Below are 26018 nucleotides of genomic sequence, written 5' to 3'. Positions count from 1 at the left end.
CAATGTGAAAAAGATCTTGTTTACATCAAAACTAAAAAACCAAGCCATTCACACAGAACGCATATTTCGCACATATTTCTAGAGGGACACAGTTGGCTCGCATCTCACCACAAGAGAGCCGCATGTTTAGAAAGCCAAGTAAAACTAATGTAAGTTCAACTTTTAAAAACTTATCTTGAGACTTATGGTGCTTTTTGTGGTCCCCTTCCCACTACATCTCATGTTTTTTGTGGTCTCAGGAGAGAAGCCAAACGCTTTTCTCTCAACCCTAACTGAAATTATGCATTTGATAATAAATACAAAATTTGAATTTATTTTTTGTTCAGTTATTTTGACACCCTAATTAAGCATTATTTTTTATTTTTTTTAAAAGGCTGCTTTATGATTTTGATTTATGTTGAAGTGTTTCATGCCTTAGAATGATGGATACTTTTTTGGTAATCATGGTCTCAAAAATTAAATGTAAAAATGTGGATTTAGATTTATCGGCCAACATATTGGTTATCAGCTTTCATATTTAAAGATGAATTATCGGTTATCGGTATTGGGCAAAAATTTTCATATTGGTACATTCCCTAATTATTATAGCCCAGTTTGTGCTGATTATAGTGATATTAAGACTTGTAAGATCATTTGTGGTATTAATGCTTCTTGGAGACTAGTGTAACCGATTTCAAAGATTCAGTTCGATTTGGTGAACTGGTTCAACGGTTCACTAAGAAGGGCCGGTTAAAATCGAACGATTCGTTCATGAACCAAACCCCCCAGACATACTACTGCAGATATGAAAAAGAATGCGCTGAAAGATGGTCGACATCGATCGTTCCCACCCCTGCCGCTGTTCTCATTATGAAATTTAAAGCAGACTGGAGGTGTTTTATGGAGCTAATCCCGCAAAATTTTATAGGGGGGCTATAGTCCCCGTTCTTGGCGAGCTACTTCTAACTCAGGCTGCAAGCTACTGGTATCTCCGAGTGACGCGTTGGAAACCCCTGGTCTAGAGCTTATTTCCAGTAATACAAGCAGCCATTACGAGGCATAAATTCAGCATTATACAAACAGAGTAGGTTCAGGTTCACTTTATTTGTACCCATGGGTAGACTAGGATTGCAGTGTTATGAGTTTCTCACATCTTTCACATTTTACAGACAACACAAACATTTGAAACAACATGTATGATAAAAGTGCTTTAAGGTTCTCAGCATCATTAAAAACCGCTTAGACTAAAATAATAATAATGATGATAATAATAATAATAATAATAATAATAATCTAATACTATAATAAATAATGTTCCTAAGACCTATCCTTATTCAACTGATTGATAGCTTGCTGGCCACAAAGCTGTTTTTATACCGCTTAGTTCTACAATACGTAATACAAATCTACGTCTAGATGGCAAGTATATCATGCAACCAAACATTTATAGGCATAGTACAGCAAAATGCACAGCTATATCTCTGTTTTTAATAACCGTTTACAACATAAACTTTATGAATTAGACCTAAGTTGCACTGTGTAACATTGTTGTATCTTTTGTTTCTCTCTGTTCTTTGTGATCATTAGTGTAAGATCAGGATCACATGGGTCCAGCTCTGTATCTGTGAAAGTGACCCAGTCACAACCTGGTCGGCCACCAAATTCAGTGAGAAAAAGCATTATCTATCACCAAAAGGATTTTAATTGTTTTATCTTACTCTTATTGTTGTTGCACATGGACTGTTTAGAAAATATTTTCATTGAATATGTATACATGAATCTATAATTGTTTAAAATAATTGTATCAGAGTGTTTCATCTTAATGTGGAAAAGAGCTGAGAATATGTTTTTTTTTTTCGGTTTTTTTTTTTTATGATAAATTGAAAGAACAGCATTGTTTGTTACATTTGTTACATTTACATTTTTTTGTTACATTTTTTATTATTTACAATCAAGCTTTGGAATGGTATAAGTAATATATTGTTTAATTGAAACCTTACTCAGAATGTTTCACTTTATTATACACTTTAGCCAAAGGAATTTATATTTTGGAAAAAGTCCTAACTAGTAAAATGTTTACACATTATGTTAAAACGTATAACAAGTACCGGTTCTGTTCAATAATAAGAATATCCTCAAAAGGTGATTTATTTCACTAATTCCATTTAAAACGTTGACACTTGTATATTATATTCATTCCATTAACACACGACTCAGATATATTATCAAATGTTTATTTCTTGTTAATTTTGATGATTATAACTGACAAACTAGGAAACATCCCAAATTCAGTATCTCAGAAAATTTGAATATTGTGAAAAGGTTCAATATTGAAGATACCTGGTGCCACACTCTAATCAGCTAATTAACTCAAAACACCTGCAAAGGCCTTTAAATGGTCTCTCAGTCTAGTTTCTGTAGGCTACACACATCATTGGGAAGACTGCTGACTTGACAGTTGTCCAAAAGAACGTACCACTGACACCCTGCACAAGGAAGGCAAGACACAAAAGGTCATTGCAAAAGAGGCTGGCTGTTCACAGAGCTCTGTGTGTCATAGCACATTAATAGAGAGGCGAAGGGAAGGAAAGATGTGGTAGAAAAAAAGGGTTTTACAAGTGTACAAAGCAATAGGGATAACCGCACACTGGAGAGGATTGTGAAACAAAACCCATTCAAAAATGTGGGGGAGATTCACAAAGAGTGGACTGCAGCTGGAGTCAGTGCTTCAAGAACCACTACACACAGACGTATGCAAGACATGGGTTTTCAGGCTGTCGCATTCCTTGTGTCAAGCCACTCTTAAACAAACAGGGACAGCATCAGAAGCGGCTCGCTTCAAAAAGGACTGGACTACCTGCCGAGTAGTCCAAAGTTATGTTCTCTGATGAAAGTAAATTTTGCATTTCCTTTGGAAATCAGGGTCCCAGAGTCTGAGAGGAAGAGAGGAGAGGCACAAAATCCACGTTGCTGTGAGGTCCAGTGTAAAGTTTCCACAGTCAGTAATGGTTTGGGGGTGCCATGTCATCTGCTGGTATTGGTCCACTGTGTTTTTCTGAGGTCCAAGGTCAATGCAGCCATATACCAGGAAGTGTTAGAGCACTTCATGCTTCCTGCTGCTGACCAACTTTATGGAGATGCAGATTTTCATTTTTCCAACAGGACTTGGCACCTGCACACAGTGCCAAAGCTACCAGTACCTGGTTTAAGGACCATGGTATCCCTGTCTTACATTGGCCGGCAAACTTGCCTGACCTTACCCCATAGACAAATCTATGGGGTATTGTGAAGAGGAAGTTGTGGATATGCCAGACCCAAGAATGCAGAAGAGCTGAAGGCCACTATCAGAGCACACTTGGCTCTCATAACACCAGAGTCAGTGCCACAGACTGATCGAATCCATGCCACGCCGCATTGCTGCAGTAATTCAGGAAAAGGAGCCCCAACTAAGAGTTTTGAGAGCTGTACATGCTCATACTTTCTCATGTTCATACTTTTTCAGTTGGCCAAGATTTCTAAAAATCCTTTCTTGTATTGGTCTTAATTAATATTCTAATTTTCTGAGATACTGAATTTGGGATTTTCCTTAGTTGTCAGATATAATCATCAAAATTAAAAATAATGAACATTTGAAATATATCAGCTCTGTGTGTAATGAATAATATAATATACAAGTTTCACTTTTTTGAATGGAATTAGTGAAATAAAATCAACTTTTTTGATGATATTCTAATTATATGACCAGCACCTGTAGCTTTACAATTAAAAAAGAGACTTACTCCAGTTTATGATCTCTGCTGAATAAAGTGCTGCATGCTTTTGTCTGAGAAAATCCAAAACTCAAATCCTGTGATAATCTCATCACATCTTCTAGGGGGTGAATTATGTCTTATTCCTCTCATCGAGAAGCAAACGGTAAAATAAAAAAACTTTAAGAACAGTCTCGCTGCTTTGTTTTCTGTTGTATGGGCGTTTACAAGCCGCGAGCTTCAAGTGAAACATTATAATCTCAATAGCGCGTTCAGCGCGTGGGCATGGTTGCATTAGAGATAATCAAAGGGAGACGTGAAAGACTGGACATCGCGTTGTTTTCATATGGATTACTTTATCACAGGATATTTGTTTTCGGTAGAACTTGCTTTGTTTAAAAGTAGACATGTCAGCCTTTCTATAGATATAGCTCTTCATGTCTCTTCGTTGAGTATTCACTGAGTTATATTCATTTTAATGACGCGTTTCTAAATGAAGAGCACCGCAGACCAAGGCTGCAGACAGCGCACCTTGTTTTGTTATCTTTATTTTATAAATGCACAGTTTTGTTTGTTAGTTATGTCTGTATACAAATAAAAGTTAGACCCTTACAGATTCGATTGATGTATTGCTCTTATCTGTACGATCAAAAATGAGAGTGTAATTTAGTTCTTTCTGGGTTATCATGGAAAAAATGCCTCAGCCAGCATATGTGGGGATCGACTCCAGAGCGTTAAGTCATTTGTGGATTAATGCTTATTGGAGACGCAAACTGTTTCAAAAGATTCAGATCGATTTGGTGAACTGGTTCAACCGGTTCACTCAGAAGAGCCGGTTAAATCGAACGATTCGTTTGTGAACCTGACATCACTACTGCGAATTGAAAAAGAATGCGCTGAAAGATGGGGAGGAGTCGATCAAAGTCTGCCGCCATTTTCATTATGAAATTTAAAGCAGACTTAGGCGTTTATGGAGCTAATCGCAAAATTTTAGGGGGGCTATAGTCCCGTCTTGGCGAGCTACCTCTTATCAGGCTGCAAACTACTGGTAGCTCGCGAGCACAGTGTTGGAAACCCCTGTCTAGAGCTTATTTCCAGTAATACAATTACACAAGCAGCCATTATGAGGCATAAATTCAGCATTATACAAACAGAGTAGGTTCAGGTTCACTTTATTTGTACCCATGGGTAGACTAGTTTTGGCAGTGTTTATAAGTTCTCACATCTTTCACATTTTACAGACAAACACAAACATTAAAACAACATGTATGATAAAAGTGCTTTAAGGTTCTCAGCATCATTAAAAACCGCTTAGACTAAAATAATAAATAATAAATAATGCTATAATAATAATAATAATGTTCCTAAGACTTATCCTTATTCAACTGAGTGATAGCTGCTGGCACCAAAGCTGTTTTTTATACCCGCTTAGTTCTTCTCTACAATACGTAAATACAAATCTACGTCTAGATTGGCATAGTATATCATGCAACCAAACATTTATAGGCATAGGAGAGCAAATGCACAGCTATATCTCTGTTTTAATAACCGTTTATAACATTAAAACTTTATGAATTAGACCTAAGTGCACTGTGTAATATTGTTTCTTTGTTTCTCTCTGTTCTTTGTGTCATTAGTGTAAGATCAGGATCACATGTGTCCAGCTCTGTGTCTGTGAAGAGTGACCAGTCAAAACATGGTCTGCCACCAAGATTCAGTGAGAAAAAAGCATCATCTACCAAAAGGTATTTAAGGTTTTTCTTATTGTTGATTGCACATGGACTGTTAGAAAATATTTCATTGAATATGTATCATAAATCTATAATTGTTTAAATATTTATCAGAGTTTTCATTAACCCTCTGAGGTCTAAGGGTATTTTTGGGGCCTGGAGAAGTTTTGTCATGACCTGACATTTGTGTTCTTTTTTCAGTTGCTTATAAACATCTAAATGGCTAAAGTCTAATATCACAGTAATCAGCACCAACTAGGCTATATATAATATGTGAGGAGCATGTATGTACATGATTGTGTTTTTTGAGGAAAACAATGTTTATGCGTGGTTAGTGAAAAACTAAAAATTGTAAATCAATGAATAAGGCCATAAACACATACAGAAACATTGGTTCCCGGGACTTTTGAGAACTAGATCTTGTAGCCTAGAATTTTTTTCTTTCTAAATTATGTGAAAATCATCTGTTTACTCACTCACTCACAGAAAACAATATATTGATTAAAATTTTCTAAGACACTTTTTGTGTAGAAAGGGTCTATGCGAGAGGGCGTGAACTATCATGTTGTGATTTACACTTGAGTAGACAAAGGCCTGCATATTGAGCTGCATAATGAGCCTTTCAGTCAGGTTTGTGTCTATGAGATGGAAGAGTTTACAAGAAAGAATGTTTTTAGTTTTTAAGACAAAATAAATATATATATATTTTTATGTTTGTGTGTTTATTTAGAATATATTGAAATTATCTCACAAAATAATTTAATATTCACTTGTGAGTGCAGTTAAACAGTTTATTAGGAACAATCAAAGCTGACTTTCAAAGCTGAATTTTTAGTATCATTACTCCAGTCACACACTGATTTTCTACAAAAAAAAGAAAAATTTTTTTTTATTGTTAATAATAATAATAAGCTTTATTTTATATAGCGCCTTTAAAAGTAGCATCTCAAAGCACTTTACATAAAAAAATGAAATTAAAAGATACACATAACAGTGAATGCAGTAAAAACTAATCAAACAAAAAATAAAAATAAAATAAAAGAGAAAGTCAATATAATAATAAACAAAGTAATCACATGAATCACATAATTAATAAACAATAAACAATATAATAAACAAAGTAATCACATGAATCACATAAAAGCTATGTTTTAAGGGACGATTTAAAAACACTACGGGATTCTGCATTCCTAATCTCAGAGGGCAGGGAATTACACAACTTTGGAGCCAAAGAAGAGAAAGCCGATCACCCCATAGATTTTAGCCGTGTTGTTTGGACAGTAAAAAAAACAGCTTCAGAAGAGCGTAGAGCATGTGTAGGAGTGTAGGGGGTTGAAAGCTCACACAAATATTGAGGGGCCAAATTATTCAAGGCCTTATAAGTGAGGCATGAGAATTTTAAAATCAATACGAAAACTAATAGGAAGCCAGTGCACTTTTTCCAGGATAGGTGTGATGTGCTCCCTTGCACTGGTCCTAGTCAGAATTCTAGCAGCTGAGTTTTGTACCAACTGTAATTACTTAGGGTAGCTTTATAAACTCCAGCCAGCAATGCATTACAATAATCAATGCGTGAAAAAACAAAAGTGTTGATTAACTTTTCAGCCACAGAGAAAGTCAACGAACATGATGGTCAAATGTTAAATTAAATTTTTTAGTTTTAGTTTGGAATTGTAAAGCAGAGCCATCCACACTTAAGGTTATGGACTCTGCTTTAAGCAACTGATGAGGTGAACCAATGAGCATCACTTCAGTCTTGTCACTGTTTAGACAAAGAAAATTTTCAGACATCCATTTTTTAATCTCAGTAAAACATTGAGAAAGAAGAGACACAGGCATATTGAACATCAGGTTTTGATGTATATAGATCTGAGTGTCATCAGCATAAAAGTGAAAGTTAAGACCAAGAGTTCCTTAAAAGTTGGCCAAATGGAAAAATGTAAATACTAAAAAGTAAAGGGGCCCAAAACTGATCCCTGGGAAACACCAGAGTGCACCACACCGACCTCAGACTTGCAATCACCCATCACAACAACTGCTGCTTGCGATCAGAGAGGTAGGACTTAAAAACCACTTTTAATACAGAATCAGAAACTCCAAAGATAGTCTTTAAATGGGTGATTAAAAATGGAGTTATCTATAGTGTCAAAAGCGGCACTAAGATCAAGAAGAATCAGTATAGAGAGAGACGGCCAGAATCAGAAGCCATTAACAAGTCATTAGTGACCTTAACTAACGCTGTTTTCAGTGCTGTGGAGTTTACGGAATCCAGACTGAAGTGGCTCAAAAAGATCATTAGAGGAAAGATGAGAAAGCAGTTGAGAAGCCACTGTTTGTTCCAAAATTTTGGTGAGGAATGGAAGATTGGAGATGGGATGAAAATTATTCAGATTATTAAAGTCCATGTTGTTAGTTTTTGGTACAGGGGTGACAGCAGCAGTTTTAAATGCTGCTGGCACAACGCCGGTGCACAGAGAGTTATTGATAATTCTCAAAACAACAGGAGACAGGGAATCAAAACATGATTTAAAGTTATTAGTATCATTATTATTATTAATGTGGAAAAGAGCTGAGAATATTTTTTTCAGGGTTTTTTTGGATAAATTGAAAGAACAGCATTGTTTGTTGCATTTGTTACATTTTACATTTATTTGTTACATTTTTATTATTTACATCAGCTTTTGAATGGTATACTGTATATTGTTTATTGAAACTTCATAATGTTTCACTTTATTATAAATTTAGTCAGGAATTATAGTTTGGAAAAAGTCTGACTAATAAAATGTTTACACATTATGTGAAACCTAATACAAGTATAAAAAAATAAAAAGAGACTTACTCATGTTTTGGAAATCCAAAACTCAAATCCTGAGGTAATCCTCATCACATCTTCTTGGGGTGAATTATGCCTTATTCCTCTCATCGCGAAGCAAACAGTAAAATAAAAAAAAACTTGAGGAACAGTCTGGCTGCTTTGTTTTCTGTTGTGTGGGCGTTTACCAGCCGCGAGCTTCAAATGAAACATTATAATCTGAATAGCGCGTTCAGCGCGGGGGCGTGGTCGCATTAGAGATAATAAAGGGAGACATAAAAGATTTGTTTTCGATTGCACTTGTTTACTTTAAAAGTAGAACATGTCAAGCTTTCTATAAATATATCTCTCATGTCTTTTCGTTGAGTATTCACGGAGTTACAGTTCATTTTAATGACGCGTTTCTAAATGAAGATCACCACAGACCAAGGCCTCAGACAGCACACCTTGTTTGTTATCTTTATTTTATAAATGCACAAAGTTTTGTTGTTATTATATCTGTATACAAATAAAAGTAGACCCTTTACAGATTCAATTGAGGTATTGCTCTTATCTGTATGATCAAAACTGAAAGTGTAATTTAAGTTCTTTTCGGGGTTATCAGGAGAAAATGCCTCATCACGCCTATAACGCGGGGGGATCGACTCCCGAGGCTTAAGATGCAAAGAAAATTTAAATGATTTAATGTGAAGTATATATTTTGTACATTTTGCTGCACTAACATAACTTCATTAATTCACCAGCCCCTGTGTTGTTTGCTTATAGGACAGAAAATATTACAATGAGAGACCTAATATTTACCTAAATTTATACTTAAATAGAATCCTATACTTTAAACAGTGTGAACTTAAAAAGCTATTGCTTTCTGTCTTTGTTAAAAAATATATTTGCAAACTGTTTTCTTTAAATAGTGTCCCGGAAAATTCAGTACTTAATTTTATTCACTAATAGGGTTAAATATGGAGACATTAGATTCAGGATGCCCAGACTCACAGGAACTACAAGAACTTCAAAGACAATCTCCTGCAGATCTTCCAGGTAGGAAAACACATTTTCAATAATGTTAACCTTTTATAACAAACAAATAGTTTACTGAACAAAGCTTGCAAAAATATTCAATAGAAATATGATTTCTGATTTATTATGATAATTTGTATTCTTTTTAGGAACACATAAAAATGTAAAAGGAAAAATGTATTTTTTCTATTATTTCTTTAGGATCTTGAAAGAAAAATTCTCACATTTCTGAAGAATGAGCTGCAAAAGTTTAAGAAAATATTACAAAAAGAAGACTTGGACTACTATGTGAAGGATTTTAATGAGAACAGATGCAGAAACAAAGAAGCAGCTCTTGATCTCACACTCTGCTTCCTGAGAGAGATGAAGCAAGACAAAGCTGCTGATACTCTAGAAGGTAAGTGACTCATGATCATCTGTCACCTTGTCTTATAAATGTATTGTAGAAAATAGTTTAACTAACAGGCTAAAGATAAGGGTTTTTTTCATCCCTATGTTTAGATGAGCTGTTCATCATTCATCAGCTAAAATGTAGCCTAAAGAAGAAGTATCAATGTGTGTTTGAAGGAATTGGAAAGCAAGGAGACTCTACACTTCTGAAGAACATCTACACAGATCTTTATATCACTCAAGGTTGTAGTGAACAGGTCAATACTGAACATGAGGTGAGACAGATTGAAGTTACATCCAGACGACATGAATCACAGGAGATACAGGTTGAGGTGCAAAAATTTGTTTGAAGCACCTGAACAAAAGAAGCAGATCAGAACTGTACTGACAAAAGGAGTTTGCTGGCATTGGAAAATCAGTCTCTGTGCAGAAGTTTGTTCTGGATTGGGCCGAAGGAAAAGAAAATCAAGATATCAGTTTCATATTTCCTCTTCCACTTAGAGAGATGAACTTAATGGAGAAAGAAAAACTAAGTTTGATGGACCTTTTAACTCAGTTTTTCCCAGAGACAAAAGGACTGAACCTTACAAGAAGTCAATTCAAAGTCTTGTTCATTCTTGATGGTTTGGATGAATGTCGACTTCCTGTAAACTTTAAGGATAATAAGACGTGGTCTGATGTATCATCACCAACCTCTCTGGATGTTATCCTAACGAACCTCATCAAGGGAAATCTGCTTCCTTCTGCTCTCATCTGGATCACCAGCAGACCAGCAGCCGCAGGTAAGATTCCTCCTGACTGTATCGACCGGCTGACAGAGATACGAGGATTCAATGATGCACAAAAAGAGGAGTACTTCAGAAAAAGAATCACGGATGAGAATCAGGCCAAAAGAAATCACTGATCATGTTAAAACAATCAAAGAGTCTCTTTATCATGTGCCACAATCCCAGTCTTCTGCTGGATTTCAGCCACTGTTCTACTCCAGAACATTTTAGAGAAGAAAAGAAATAATGTTGTGAAAAACAAATCAGGCTGATGATACCTCCGAAACACTTCAGGAGTCAAATACTGAAGACACTCCTAAGACTCTGACACAAATGTACACATACTTTCTCAGATTTCAGATCCAGCAGAGCAGACGAAAGTATGCTGGAGAATATACACCAAATGTTTCCTGGGATAAAGATGCCATCTTTTCACTGGGGAAACTGGCATTTGATCAGCTGGAAAGAAACAATGTGATCTTCTATGACACAGATCTGGAAGCCTGTGGTATTGACGTCTATAAGGCATCAGTTTACTCAGGCATGTGTACCCAGATCTTTAAGGAGGAAACAGGGATCGTTCTTGGTACCATGTACTGCTTCGTTCACCTGAGCATTCAAGAGTTTATTGCAGCCCTTTATGCACATCTGTTTCTAGACATCAACAAGAAATATGTGTTTGATCAAGACTCTATAGAACAGGAAAACAAAAGTGCAACCATGATTGATTTGCTCAAGACTGCAGTGGACAAGGCACTAGAGAGTGATAATGGACACCTGGATCTTTTTCTTCGATTCCTCCTTGGTTTATCACTCCAGTCCAATCAGAGACTCTTACAGGGTCTGTTGATGCAGCAAAATGGAAATGAGCAGAGCAAAAAGGAAATAGTTCAGTACATCAAGCAGAAATTTGAAGCTAATCTGTCTCCAGAGAGATCCATCAGTCTGTTCTACTGTCTGAATGAACTGAATGATCAAACTCTGGTGAAAGACATTCAGACCCACCTTAGCAAAGGAAGTCTCTCATCTGCTGATCTTTCACCTGCCCAGTGGTCTGCTTTGGTCTTTGTGTTGTTGACATCAGAGGAGGAGCTGGAGGAGTTTGAGCTTCAGAAATTCAAGAAATCAGACGAGTGTCTCATTAGATTATCAGCAGTCATCAAAACCTCTAAAAGAGCTCTGTGTCATGTTTTGTTCTTTTTATGTTTGTTCTCATCTTAAAATTGCATTAATCTACATTGATACATAGCAGGTTTGGATGGATACCCCTGATCTATAGTGATTATTAACCATATACCAGTTATAAGTATATATCTTGTTTAGGGTTAACCCTTTAGCGCGTACGATCACACCGGTGTGTGATTAGAACTTTCAGTGCATCACGTCATCAACTGCTGAATTTAAATCCACTTTCGCGCTTTGGCTGGCGCCGAGCCAGAATCGGATGCGCTGAGCGCTGGGGACATATTATCACAAATATTCAGTGTTTTCAACCATATAATGCTAATTTTAGGTTTCAGATATTTAAAAACACATAAGTACTGGCAAAAAACATAAATTTTCAGTTTGTAAAATACACGCTGATGTCTATGGAAACGGCAATAATGACCCTTACAAATATAATCTGACGACATGTTTTATTGATATCATATACAGATTGTGTAGGTAACTATAAAGTTTACTCTGCCCTTCTCCGAGTTTACCGGAGACCTACTTTAACGTGTTTCGGGAGGAAAGGATGAATTTGCATGCTGTAAATCCCACAGCTCGGATTCAGCGTGAACTAACATGGCGGCGCCCATCACCCGGTATAGATCAACTAACACAGTCGATACAAAAGTGTTTTTAAACTACCAAATATATTTACTTGCACATACTTCAGAATCGGAATATCAGATATACCAGAATATAGTGAGCATGTTTGTGAATATATTGAATAAAACAGGAAAAACACTAAATAAAAGCCATCCATGTGTCATACAGATCTATTTTGGCTTTGGTGTGTCACATGACAAACATGAGGCGTCGCCATGGAAACAATAAGGCGGTACACTCGATAAAGAACGGTCGCCTGAAAAAAGAACTCACGCCGGGGGCTCAGCATGAATTGCCTTGATCTTTTGGAATATAAGAGGTCTTTGTACCATTTCTTTAAAGGGGTCATGAAATGAGAAACCAAATTTGCCTTGATCTTTTGGAATATAAGAGGTCTTTGTACCATTAAACGTCCTGCAATTTTCATAGCTTAAGACGTCCTCCCCATTATAAACGAGCCATTTATTGGCTAATCAGCTCTAAATACAGCTCGTCCTGGTTCCATGGTAAGAAGTGACGTCACGGTGCGAAGTGACGTTCCAACCATTTCCATATGACCGCCTCCAGCACAAGACAACTACGCTCATTTCGTATCATTGTCGCGCCGCGCGCCTCAAAAGTGTTCAGTCGACGGACAGCGAGTGGGTCTGTGTACAGGAAAATTACAGTGCCACGCAGATGTGCTCAAACATATAAGGTTTTATCATTGCAAGAGCCATAGCTTCGAATGCATCACCCGCTACTAAACAGTTACGCTCAATCCACAATGTTCTGGCTGGGGATGTTAATAAATGATCCATAGGCGCTGTCGTTAGCCAATCATAACAGTGGGCGTTAACACTGAACTCTTAAAGGGGAAACAACCCAAAAACAGACTGTTTGAATCAAAGGATGAGAAACAGGGTGGGAAAATGTCATAATTCACTACATTTTAAAAGATTTTTAAATTTTAAAAAAACTATAGTTATACTATAATTGCACCTAAGGGACCATAATAATAAAATAAAAAAAAACATGTCATGACCCCTTTAATTTTTTTCTTTAAAAACTGCAGTTCTTTGGAATTTAAGTGCAATGCTATTTCATTAGATTTACAAAGGTTATATGTAAAAATGTCTATTTTCAGCAAAACAAGCTGTTTAGTTAGCTACAGAAGAAGCACATCATGTTATTATAAAACACATTTTTATAGTTATTTCTACTCCAATATGCAGTTCAACTTTTTCAACTTCTAAAATATAGGAGATATACTCTTGCATAACCTCAAAGCATAAATTATTAACCTCCAGACACTCATCAAGATAATAGAGCAGCACTTTTAAATGTATAACTCATTGTCATTAATGATATAAACCTATTATTCATTTACATATTTAATTAAGTTTTATTCAAGCATGCTAGTTTGTTTTATGTAGGACATTTGAATAAATACAATTCTAATATATTTGCAGTGTGTTTACTGTTCATCTAAAAATAATTGGTATAAATTTTTTGTTGTTTTTTTTTTTTTTTCAACAAATGTATTACATGTATCTAACTCTGTGATTTGAATTATTTCTCTTGTAGGTTAAATGATTGTGGCTTAACAGACAAAAGCTGTCCAGCTTTGGCTACAGTTCTTGGATCAGATACCAGTCTGAAAGAACTCTACATGAACAATAATAATCTGCAGGATTCAGGAGTGAAGCTGCTCTGCACTGGATTGAAGAATATTAATTGCAAATTAGAGATACTGAGGTAAATTTTGTGACAATCGCTAGTGTTTGGTTAGAATTCAGATCCATCTCTTAACATGGACCTAGATAATTTGCCGCTGAATTGAGGACAGAACTGCTTCAGCTCAGATAATTTTACTTATTTTAAGCAAAATGCACTTAATTTAGACCCCCCCCCCAGAAAACAAGACTAAATATGTTTTTGCTTATATAGTAAATGTATCTTGATTTAAGAACTTTTTGATATTTTAACTAAAAACAAGACAAAAATACTAAGTAAGATAAGCCTTTTTTGTGTGCAGCTGGGAAGTCATTTAAAATGTAGCTATAGTGTCATGGCTGATCTCCCTTTGCTGGAAGATTCAGCAAACCATGCGCTGTGCAGATAACGTGTTTTCAAAGAGCGCACTGGTCTGTTTAGTGTGGGCACAGAATGGCTATTCAGTCAGTAATGCTTTCTTTTTCCATGATTTCGGTGTGGGCATTATACATACACATGATTTGGGAGGTGTTGGGGGGAGGTGTTGTTACCATATATGGTTTATTGGAGGCGTTTCTGAAGGCAAATGACCATGAACTTCGTTTTTTAAGTCTAGATCTACGCACGATGAGTAGACAGTGATCACTGAATCTCAATGTTCTACACGAGTGAATCAGATCACTGCTCTACTGCAGGATAAACACTGTCAACTCAACACATTTTCGTACATCAAGGACATTTTTAAATTCTTGCTGCTGGGTGTTTTTTTATGTGTCTTGTAAAAGAGATTGCTAACTGAAAAAACATATGCGACTTTTGTAATGTGGGTTCCATCATCATCATCATCAGTATTGGTCATCTGTTAGCTAAATCATACTGGTAAATATTCAGATTAAAACTGAAGTGTTTTCTCTTTATGCAGTCTGAAGAACAACTGTATCACAGAAGGAGGGTGTCATGTTCTGGCTGCAGCTCTAAATTCAAACCCTTCAAATCTGACAGAGCTTGATCTGAGTGAGAATAAACTAGGAAACCCAGGAATGAAGATCATCTTGACTCTGTTTGAAAATGTACAGGTAGAATGGAAAAGCTGAAGTAAGTATTTTTAGAAGTGTATCCCATTAATTACCCAGACTCTAGTGACCTACCACAGTTTCATAAATTTGAAAATATATTACGCTTCTCATCAGGACTGCACAATTAATCAAAATAAACTCTAAATTGTTATATGGGTTAATGCAGTTATCAAATCACAAAAGACTGAATTTTAAGTTAGAGTAGACACAGAAACTTAAAGGTCACTGTTTCAGTTTTCCCCCCCAAAATAAAAGGCTGAGAACATTTGAAAGTAAAGAAATTAAGACAGCGTTTTAATTATGGTTTAGGCTTAAGTATTGTACTGTAAAATACAAAATACTGTAATAATCTAATTAAAATAATAATTTCACAGTGTGATTATTATGCAAATCTCATATTGGTGGATAAAAGTAGTAGCTAAGTGTGCTATTTGTGTAATTGTGTATGTATAACTTAATTAGCTGTGTTCTTCTACAGAGTTAAACTGCATCAGTATTACAATGATGAAGGTTGTGCTGCTCTGGCATCAGCAATTAATTCAAACCTCAGAGAGCTGGATCTGAGCAGGAATCAAATAGGAGACTCTGGGGTGAGGACAGAAATCTCCAGTCTGCTTAGAAATTCACAGACACTACAGATACTCAGGTCTGAATTTGGTTAATCTAAACATGAATCAATGTAAAGCTCCAGCTGGTATGTAAACTGGTTACTGTGTCACAAGGAATAGATCAGTACAAGTGAAGTTGGTGTAGATACATTTATAAAATATTGGAAAAACACAAGAGGTCATGGGAAATGGTAATATCCTAATGGTGTTATCAATGTTTTTATTTATTTATTTATTCTCTTTCTGTAGACTTTTCAGACTGCAATATCACTGAAGAAGGTTATAACAGTTTGCAATCAAAATTATTCAACCCCCTTGACCTGCAAGGCATTTTGCTGCAGAGTACAAAATTTTATTTTTAAAACAAGTTCAACAAAGGCATCACTAAAGTATTAGTTTGTTAATACACTTTTGAGTGATTCTGAAAGTGTAACATTGATGAATCATGATGAAATTCAAATTGACTCTAAACATTCATGTTCAAAATTATTCAAATTCAAATTTTGAGCAGAATCTTTTATTCTTTAAAATCAACAATTAACGCTGCCTGTTAGTGCTTAGAATCTTCTGTCACCTCTCTACTACAGTCTTGGCCCATTCCTCGCCTGACAAAGCTTCCAGATCACAGATAATCTTTGGTTTTCACTTTGCCACTGCTTTCTTCAAATTCAACCAGATTTATTTAATGAGAATTAAATTTGGAGACTGAACAGGCCACTCAAGAACATTCTATGACTGATCCCTGAACCAAGCAAAAGTAGATTTGGATGTGTACTTTGGGATAACTGCACTGCAGGAAAGTTCATTGATCATCAGCTTCAGTCTTTGAACCAAAGACATCACAGTTCTTGTCAAAATGGCCTGATACGTCACTGAATCCATGATGTCCTTCATACGGTCATAGATGGAGATGGGTGTTCTCTTCTGCTTATGAGCTTTGTCTCTTTTTTGCAGCAGAAATACTGCTGATCCATGGGTCCAAAAAGTTCCAGTTTGGTCACATCACTCCATAAAACATTCTCCCCGAACTCCACAGGTCTACACAAAACTGATTTTAACAAGTTCAAGTCTGCCTTTTGTTCTTCTTGATCAAGAATGGTATTTATCAAGATGTCTCAACATGAAGGCCATACTTGTCTAGTGTTCTTCTTAACTACTGCATTGAAATGGTTTTCCTCCTTTCAATAGGTCATCTTGTAAGTCTTTGGCTGTACATTGCAGGTTTTTCTCAGTTGCTCATATTAAACATTTTAACTTTTTCTTCAACACCCTCAAAGGTTTTCTGGTACAACACACATTAACCCTCTGGAGTCTAAGGGTATTTTTGGGGCCTGGAGAAGTTTTGGTTATGCCCTGACATTTGTGCTTTTTTCAGTTTCTTATAATATCTAAATGGCTAAAGTCTAATCTCACTGTAATCAGCACAAACTAGGGCTATAATAATATTGTGAGCAGCATGTATGTACATGATTGTGTTTTTGAGAGAAAAAAAAAATGTTATGCGTGGTTTAGTGAAAACTAAAATGTTAAATCACTTGAAAAAGGCAATAAAACACATATAGAAAATTGTTTCCCAGGAATTTTTGAGAACTGGGAGCTTGTGCGAAGAATTTTTTTTTCTAAATGATGTGAAAATCATCTTGTTTACTCACTTACAGAAGACAATATATTGATTTAATTTTTCTAAGACACTTTTGTTGGTAAAAGTCATATGCGAGTAGGCGTCAACTATCATGAATTCACACCTGAGGAAGACAAAGACCTGCATAATGAGCTGCATAATGAGCCATTCAGTCAGCTGTGTCACTGAGAGGGATGAGTTACAAGAAAGAATGTGAGGACAAAATAAATGTATATAATTTTATGTTTGTAGTTTATTTAGAATATATTTAATTTATCCCACAACATAATTTAATATTCACTTGTGAGTGCAGTTTAACAGTGTTCATACATTAGGAAAAATCAAGGCTGACTTTCAAACTGATTTTTTGCATCATTACTCCAGTCACACAGGCATCCTTCAGAAATCCTTTTAACAATCTTATTTTCTACAAAAAAACATTTATTTGTTAGTATTATGTATTATTATTTTATTATTATTATTAATTATTATTATTATTATTATTATTATTATTATTATTATTATTAATGTTGAAAAGAGCTGAGAATATTTTTTTTTTAGGTTTTTTTAGGGGGGGATAAATTGAACGAACAGCAATGATTGTTTACATTTGTTACAGTTACATTTTATTGGTACATTTATATTATTTACATCAAGCTTTTGAATGGTACTGTAGTGTATATTGTTATTGAAACTTCATAATTTTCACTTGATTATACATTTAGTCAGGAATTATAGTTTGGAAAAAAAGCTTTGGAAAAAGTCTAACTAGTAAATATTTACACGTTATGTGAAAACTAGTACAAGTATAATAAATAATAAAAAGAGACTACTCATGTTTATGATCTCTGCTGAATAAGTGCTTCATTCTTTTTTTCTGAGGAAAATCCAAAAATCTCAATCCTCAACCACATGGACACTCTTTTTGGGTGATTTTGTCTTATTCCTCTCATCGTGAAGCAAAAGCAGTAAAATAATAAAAACTTGAAGAACAGTCTCGCTGCGTTGTCTTCTGTTGTGTGTGGGGTTCGTATTCAAAGGCCAAACTTCGTCGCAACCATTCAGTGAACATTTGAATCTCAAAAGCGCGCTGGAAACTCGGTATACGCGGGGGCGTGGTCGCATTAGAAGTAATGAAGGGAGACGTGAAAAACGGACATCGCGTTGTTTTCATATGGATTACTTTATCACAGAATATTTGTTTTCAGCAGCACTTGTTTAGTTTAAAAGTAGACCATGTCAGGCTTTCTATAGATATCTCTCTCATGTCTCTTCGTTGAGTATTCACTGAGTTACAGTTCATTTTAATGACGCAGTTTGTATCTGAAGAATCAGAGCAGACAAAGGCGGCAGACAGCACTCCTTGTTTGTTATCTTTATTTATAAGAAGTGCACAAAGTTTTGTTGTTATTATGTCTGTATACAAAAAAAAGTAGACCATTTACAGATTCGATTTGATGTATTGCACTTATCTGTACGATCAAAACTGAAAGTGTAATTTAAGTTCGTTTCGGGGTTATCAGGAGAAAATACCCCAAAACGCGTATACGAGGTCTTCACCCCAAATTACAATCAGTAAGGAATAAGGCGGAGAGTTGTGTCTCTAGGAACTTTTAATGTCTTGGAAATCTCCATATAGCCTTAGACTTTCTAAAGTAATACAATTATTTATTCTCTATAGCCTCTCAGTAGCTTTTGTGAGATCTCTGTTGACTTTGCCATTCTTGCTACTCAACTTCAGCACATGCATAGACTAACTGTGCAGCTCAAGCTAATTCAGTTTTTAAAAGAGTTTCTAAAGGCTTAATTGTGTTTTGAGACTATTTTATTCCCCACCATGCAAATAAGTGACTTACAAACAGCAATGTTAAATAGAGGTTGAATAATTATGACTTAGCTGTATTATTAAATATTATAACTCAAACATATTACATTATATATTGACAATATCACTTTTAATATGCCAGTGAACTGTTTTTTTTTGGTATACAGGATGCTATTTTTATTTAATTACCTGGATCTTTAGAAAAAGCTTAATATGTATTTGTAACTGTACTGCATTCTCTTTAATCTGGATCTTGAGAAAAGGGGTATGTAATTACTGCAGTCTTATTTATATTGCAGCTTGTAAGTTATAAATTGTGGAAAAGAAAAATGCAAACATTGCATTTGTTGGTAGTTTACACGGTTTCCCCAATATTGAAATTTAATTACCCAGCTTTAACTGGTGAAAAGGAGGTCCATCCAGGCAAAAACCTGTAGTGATTCTATTTATTTTCTTCATTCTAGAACATGTACTTGTGTGATATCTGTGTTATAAAGAAGAATAACATTATTTTTCTAAATAGACTTTCAGACTGCAGTATCAGATGAAGAAGGTTATAAAGCTCTGTCTTCAGCTCTGAGATCAAACCCTTCACACCCTGATAGAGCTGGATCTCACAGGAAATGATCCTGGACCATCATGAGTGAAGCAGCTCATGTGATTTACTACAGGATCCAAACTGTCAAACTCAAGACACTGAGGTGAGACGTGATGAAATAATACAAAATAAATATACAGGCAATTTATTTTATAAAGAATATTTCCCTTAAAACAGTTTGTATGTCCACCCCTTTTCATCACATTGTTTCAGAGTCAGATGTTGTTTATTTCTGAAATGAAGTTAACTTCATGGTTTCTTCTGCAGGTTTTTGGGTCCTGCTGCAGATGAAGGGCTTCAGTGTCATGTGACTGTGACGGAATTGTGGGTAAAAACCCGTTACCTCCTGAGAGAGCTGAATCGGAGTGAACATAAACATAGGAGACACAGGAGTGAATCAGATCACTGCTCCTACTGGCAGGATAAACCTGTACACTGCAACACACTGACGTATGTTTTTTTTTTTTCATTGTTACAAGGACACTTTTAAATCCTTTGCTTTTTTGCGTGTCTTGTGTAAAAGATATGCTGACAGAAAACCATATGTGACTTTTGATGTAATGTGGCTGTCATCATCATCTTCATCACCAGTAGTTGTCTACTGTCAGCTAAACATACTGGTAAATATTCAGATTATAAAACTGAAGTGTTTTTCTCTTTATTGCAGTCTGAGACCAACGGCCATCACAGAAGGAGGCTTGTCATTGTCTGGCTGCAGCTCTAAAAATTCAAACCCTTCAAATCTGACGGAGCTGGATCTGAGTGAGAATAAACTAGGAAACCTAGGAATGAAGATCATCTTGACTCTGTTTGAAAATGTGCAGTGTAGACTGGAAAAGTTGAAGTAAGTATTTTAAAAGTGTATCCCATTAATTACCCAGACTCTTGTGACCCACCACAGTTTCATAGATTTGAAAATATTTTTACACTTCTCATCAGGACTGCACAACTAATCAAAATAAACTTGAAATTATTATATTGGGTTATTGCAGTTATCAATTAGAAATTTTAATTTTAATATACAGTCTGCAGTGCCACATGCTTTAGAGTCCTGAAGCGTATATCCAGTGATTAGATCATGAGTTAGTGTCAATAAATCTTGTTCTTCAACCAGTACCCACCAACATTTAGCATCAGCACACTGGAATTAAGCGCCGTGGTCTTTAAAAATTATATCTATTGTTTTTCTATGTGTGTTCAAACATTGGTGGCATCACTCAAAAATCTGTCAGTGGCGATTAACTACAACACAACTCACATAGGTTCCCATTAAAAAATGTACTGGGCGGTCATGGCCTAGTAGTTTAGAGAGCAGGCCTTGTAACACAAAGGCTGCGTGTTCAAGTCTCATAGTCGGGCAGGAATTGTCTTGTAGGGAGGATGTGAATAACCAGCGCTCTCTCAATACCACGGACTGAGGTGGAGACACATGAGCAAGGCACCACCCCCCAACTGCTCCCCGGGCGCCACTTAGCATCTGAGTATTGTCCCCTCTAAAAATATGATTAAAAACCATGCTTTAAACCAACTTTAAATAAAAACGCAAGCAGGGTAAAAATGTGTTTTAAGTTTATAAATATTTTGAGGCTCTCCCTCCCTTGCCTCACAGTGCTTTGGTTCAAATTCCTGAGAGTTTTAACAACCTAACCCTAAGGTTGTGGGTTTGAGTCTCGGGCCGGCAATACCAAAACTGAGGTGCATCTTGAGCAAGGCACTGAATCCCCAACTGCTCCCCGGGCGTTTGCAGCATAAATGGCTGCCCACGTGCTCGGGTGTGTGTTCCCTCACGGTGTGTGTGCACTTTGGATGGGTCAAAATGCAGAGCACCAAATTCTGAGTATGGGTCACCATACTTGGCTGTATGTCACGTCACTAAAAGGATGAAGTAATTTAATTTCTCTTTAATACAGATGATGTCCAATGTATTTTTCGATGAGTCCACTATGTTAGAAATAATTATGTTACCTGCTTGATGGATTGTAATGTCTACAACGGACATGAGCGATGTCACAGCACGATCACAACAGCTGAAGTTGTCTAATTTGGCATGGTCTCTCTGCTGCACTAATAGTAGTAAGGCTGTGTATACAATTTTAGCTGTATTATTTGTGTCCGCTTCAAAAATTGCTCTTGATAAATTTAATGTTTATAGACGAATTAGGAGTAGTAGTAAATAAGATAATGATGGGGAGGGAACCACGAAGACAACGAGCACATTGCATACTGTCAAAACAAACCACAACAACAACTGCTGATCAGACTGGAAGTCATGACACGCATCCACTACAAGTGTCTTAGTATCTAAATTCATGTTTTGTTAACTTTTTGAATAATGAGTTTATGTAAGGTCAATGCTTAAACTCCATTCATGAGCATAATATATTAATCTAAATGTGTGTATTAAAAGGAAAAGAGAGTCTGAAATCATTACTTCGCTATTTACTCCAGTACTAGACAGTATTGCACATATTTTACGCCAAGTTTATTTTTTTATAAATCCCAGTATGTACGTGGATAATTGCTTACGCACATTTCTATACCTGTTTGGTGCGTAAGTACACAGAGTTTATACATTAGGGCCCCAGAAGTGTGGGATTATAAAACTCATGATTCTGAGCCGAGGGGAAAAGAGAGAACGAGTTGATTTTTCTTATCAAAAATTGTGAGATATAATCTTGGAATTGCGAGAAAAAAGTCAGGAATTTTTGAATTTACCTTTTTTTATTCTTTCATTCCATGGCTTGAACAGACTGCTAATGTTAAAACTGGCATTTTCTGCCACCCCGATAGACTGACCACAAAAAACATCATCACTGTTTGCAAACACTGAAATTGGTCTATTGTCCCCCCCAACCGTTCAAGGAAATTTACACCCCTGCTTCACAGTGTGTGTGTTCACTACTGTGTGTGTGCACTTGGATGGGTTAAATGCAGAGCACATAACCTGTGTATGGGTCACCATAATTGGCCACATGTCACTTCACTTCACTTACTGACTTCACCCTCAGCTGGAAGATTGGCAGCTTAGTTTTTTTCAATCAACTTCATTCAAAGCTAAATTGATGCCACTTTGTTCATTCTTTTAAGTGAACTTTTGCCTTGAACTTTTTTGTGCACTAGTGATTTGATTCACTGTTGAAGCTTGAACATCAGAATAGAGTACAGATGACACATCCGGTGTGTAACGCCTGTGAGATGTCTGAGTCGCAGCGCTTGTCACTTGAGCTGCCGGAGACAAGGCCTTGATTTGACTTTTTAAAGGATAACAGTGGAATTTTTTCCAGTACACAGATGTTTGTGAGGAAACAGCTGATCACTTTATCAATTGACAGCTCTCCGTTATCTTTAACATGTTTACCACTAAACATTTGTTTTGGACTGAGCTATATTTGGAAATAAAAACTAACTAAATGCTGGTTATAGTTATGGAAAATTGTTTATTTGTATCTCAAAACAAAAACTGTCGTAAAACTGATGAAAGCATTCAATAATTCAGAATCAATTTTAATATGAAATATATTTTAATCTAAGATGTGGGTTTTGGCCAATCTGATTTATTTCTGAATTTTTGTTCTGGCTAGTAGAGGTTCTGAATGGCTGTTAAATGTAAAAAGTAAAAAAAAAAATTGAGCTTATAAAGTGAATTTGAAAGCTTCACTTAGTTTTACGTTCATGTAATTTCCTAAAGGTCACTGTGTAGTTTTTCCACCAAAAATGAAAGCCTGAGGGCTTAACATTCAAAGGAAAGAAAATTAAGACAGCGTTGTAAGTATGGTTTATGCTTAAATACTGTACTTTAAAATGCAAAAATATTGTAATAATCAATTTAATAATAATTTCACAGTGTGATTATCATGCAAATCTGATAATCTGCAAACTGGTGGATAAAAAGTAGTAGCTAAAGCTGCTATTAGTGTAATTGTATTTATAGATTAATTAGTTGTGTTCTCTCTTCTACAGGTTAAACTGCATCAGTATTACAGATCAAGGTTGTGCTGCTCTGGCTATCAGCGTTTAATTCAAACCTCAGAAAGCTGGATCTGAGCAGGAATCAAATAGGAGACTCTGGAGTGACAGAAATCTCCAGTCTGCTGAGAAATTCACAGACACTACAGATACTCAGGTCTGAATTTGGTTAATATAAACATGAATCAATGTAAAGCTCCAGCTGGTCCGTAAATTGGTGCTGTCACAAGGAATGGGTCAGTAATGTGTAATTGGTGTGTTGGTGTAGATGCATTTATAAAATATTGACAAACAGATTGATTTTTGGAGGTGATGGGAAATACGAATATCCTAATGGTGTAATAATGTTTTTTTATTTATTCATTCGTTCGTTCATTTATTTATTTTTTTAGTCTTTCTGAAGACTTTCAGACTGCAGTATCACTGAAGAAGGTTATAATACAGTTGCAATCAAAATTAAAGCTGCAAGCAGCGATGAACTGGCCCTCGCACCCGGGCTCACTGCCTGCGAGTGGCTCTAGTAAAAAAGTGAACAGCGAGAAATATGTATTTAAAGTCGTAAATATAAGTGGGATATGTCAAAATCATTTACATGTGCCAAGCTTCCTGCTGCCAGCTGGTGGCGTTATGAGTATAACTGGATTTTGGTATGTAGATTTCTTCAGTCCAGCACTTTTATCAAAACATATTTAATTTGGTGCAGATTGAACATGGTATGTTTGAGGTAGTAGAAAGCATGATGTGTTCTATTGCCAACAGGTGGCACTATGATTATAACTGAATACTGGCCTTCAGGCTATGACTCTTTCCAAATATGTGAAGTTTGGTGCAGATTGGACACGGCATGTTTAAGTTAGAGTAAAACAAGCCATTTCCTGTTGCCAGCAGGTGGCGCTATGATTATTATGGAATATTGGCCTTCAGATGTGTTCAGGCCAGGACTCATATCGAACATGTGAAGTTTGGGGAAGCTCAAACATTTTATGTCTGAGTTACAACAACTTCTATTCCTATGGCGACACATCAAATTTTGTCACAGCGCCATTGACACACCCTTAAACAAAAACTCAAGATCTCCACAATTTAACATTGTGAAGGCCTTTAAATTAGGACTGACCAAAATAAAATGTTGATGTCATTCTATTTCTTGGAGTAGTTCATTGCAGCGTAAAACATGACACGTCCTGTTATCAGCAGGTGGCGCTATGACTATAAACTGAATATGGGCATGTAGAACTGTTCAGGCAGAAGTGTTATCAAACATGTGAAGTTTGGGGCAGATTGGACATTGTATGTCTGAGTTATAGCAACTTCCCTTCTCATGGCGAAACATCGAAATTTGTAAGGCTGCCATGGACACGTCCTTTGACGAAAACTCAAGATCTTCACAGTTTAACATCGCAAAAGCCTCTAGATTACACTGACCAACTTTGGTGTTGATCTAAACAAATCTGTAGGAGGAGGAGTTAAAGTACAACCCCTGAAAAATTGCAAAAAAACTACGCCAATTTTGCAGAGAAAATTCTAAATAACCGACTTCCTGTTGGGATTCGGATTTCGTACCAAGAGACTTTTTTATAGGTACTGGTGTGTTACATGTGTGTACCAATTTTCGTACATGTACATGAAACGTAGCTGGAGGTGCACTCCATTGAATGTTTTTAGGTGGCGCTATCGAGCCATTTTGCCACACTCAATGGACTATTGGCCTTCGGCTGTGTTCAGGCCAGGACTCTTAGCAAACATGTGAAGTTTCGGGAAGATCGGACATTTTATGCCTGAGTTACAACTTTTATTCCTATGGCAAAGACATCATGTCACGGCGGCATGGACACACCCTTTAACGAAAAACTCAAGATCTTCACAATTCACTATCACAAAGGCCTTTAGATAGAAAGCTCCGTTGAGAGTTTATAGAAACAGAAACAGACTTCATAAGGGTGGCCTGAGGGCCTGACGTCCTCTAGTGGGGCTCTGTGCTCACTGCCTCGCATCGTGTCGCTTGATTGGCATTTGCCATTGAACACCGAGATTGGCAGGTCTGCCTCTGGCGCTCTGTGCTTTTCACAGATGAGAGCAGGTTCACCCTGAGCATGTGTGACAGATGTAAAAGGGTCTGGAAAAGCGGTGGAGAATGTTATGCTGCCTGTAACATTGTTCAGCATGACCGTTTTGGTGGTGGGTCAGTGATGGTCTGGGAAGGCATATCCATGGAGGAACACAGTTACTGCCATTAGGTATCGGGATGGAATCCTTGGACCCGTTGTCAGACCCTACGCTGGTGCATTGGGTCCTTGTGTCCTCCTGGTGCACGACAATGCCCGGCCTCATGTGGCGAGAGTATGCAGTCAGTTCCAGGAGGATGAAGGA

At 36.4% G+C, this 26018-nt stretch overlaps 1 protein-coding gene and 1 pseudogene across 9 annotated transcripts in view; both read left to right on the top strand.

Annotated features, from left to right (window-relative positions):
- The window catches only part of LOC109076780, a 55284-nt pseudogene extending 34878 nt beyond the window's left edge, over window positions 1–20406 (top strand).
- The window catches only part of LOC109103223 (NLR family CARD domain-containing protein 3-like), a 1793396-nt gene that overhangs the window by 1386627 nt on the left and 380751 nt on the right, over window positions 1–26018 (top strand). The window lies entirely within an intron of this gene.

This window comes from Cyprinus carpio, chromosome B22 (assembly GCF_018340385.1).
Source record: "Cyprinus carpio isolate SPL01 chromosome B22, ASM1834038v1, whole genome shotgun sequence".
NCBI classification, from domain to species: Eukaryota; Metazoa; Chordata; class Actinopteri; order Cypriniformes; family Cyprinidae; genus Cyprinus; species Cyprinus carpio.
Note: the sequence above shows the minus strand (reverse complement) of the source record. Positions and strands in the feature narration are given on the sequence as shown.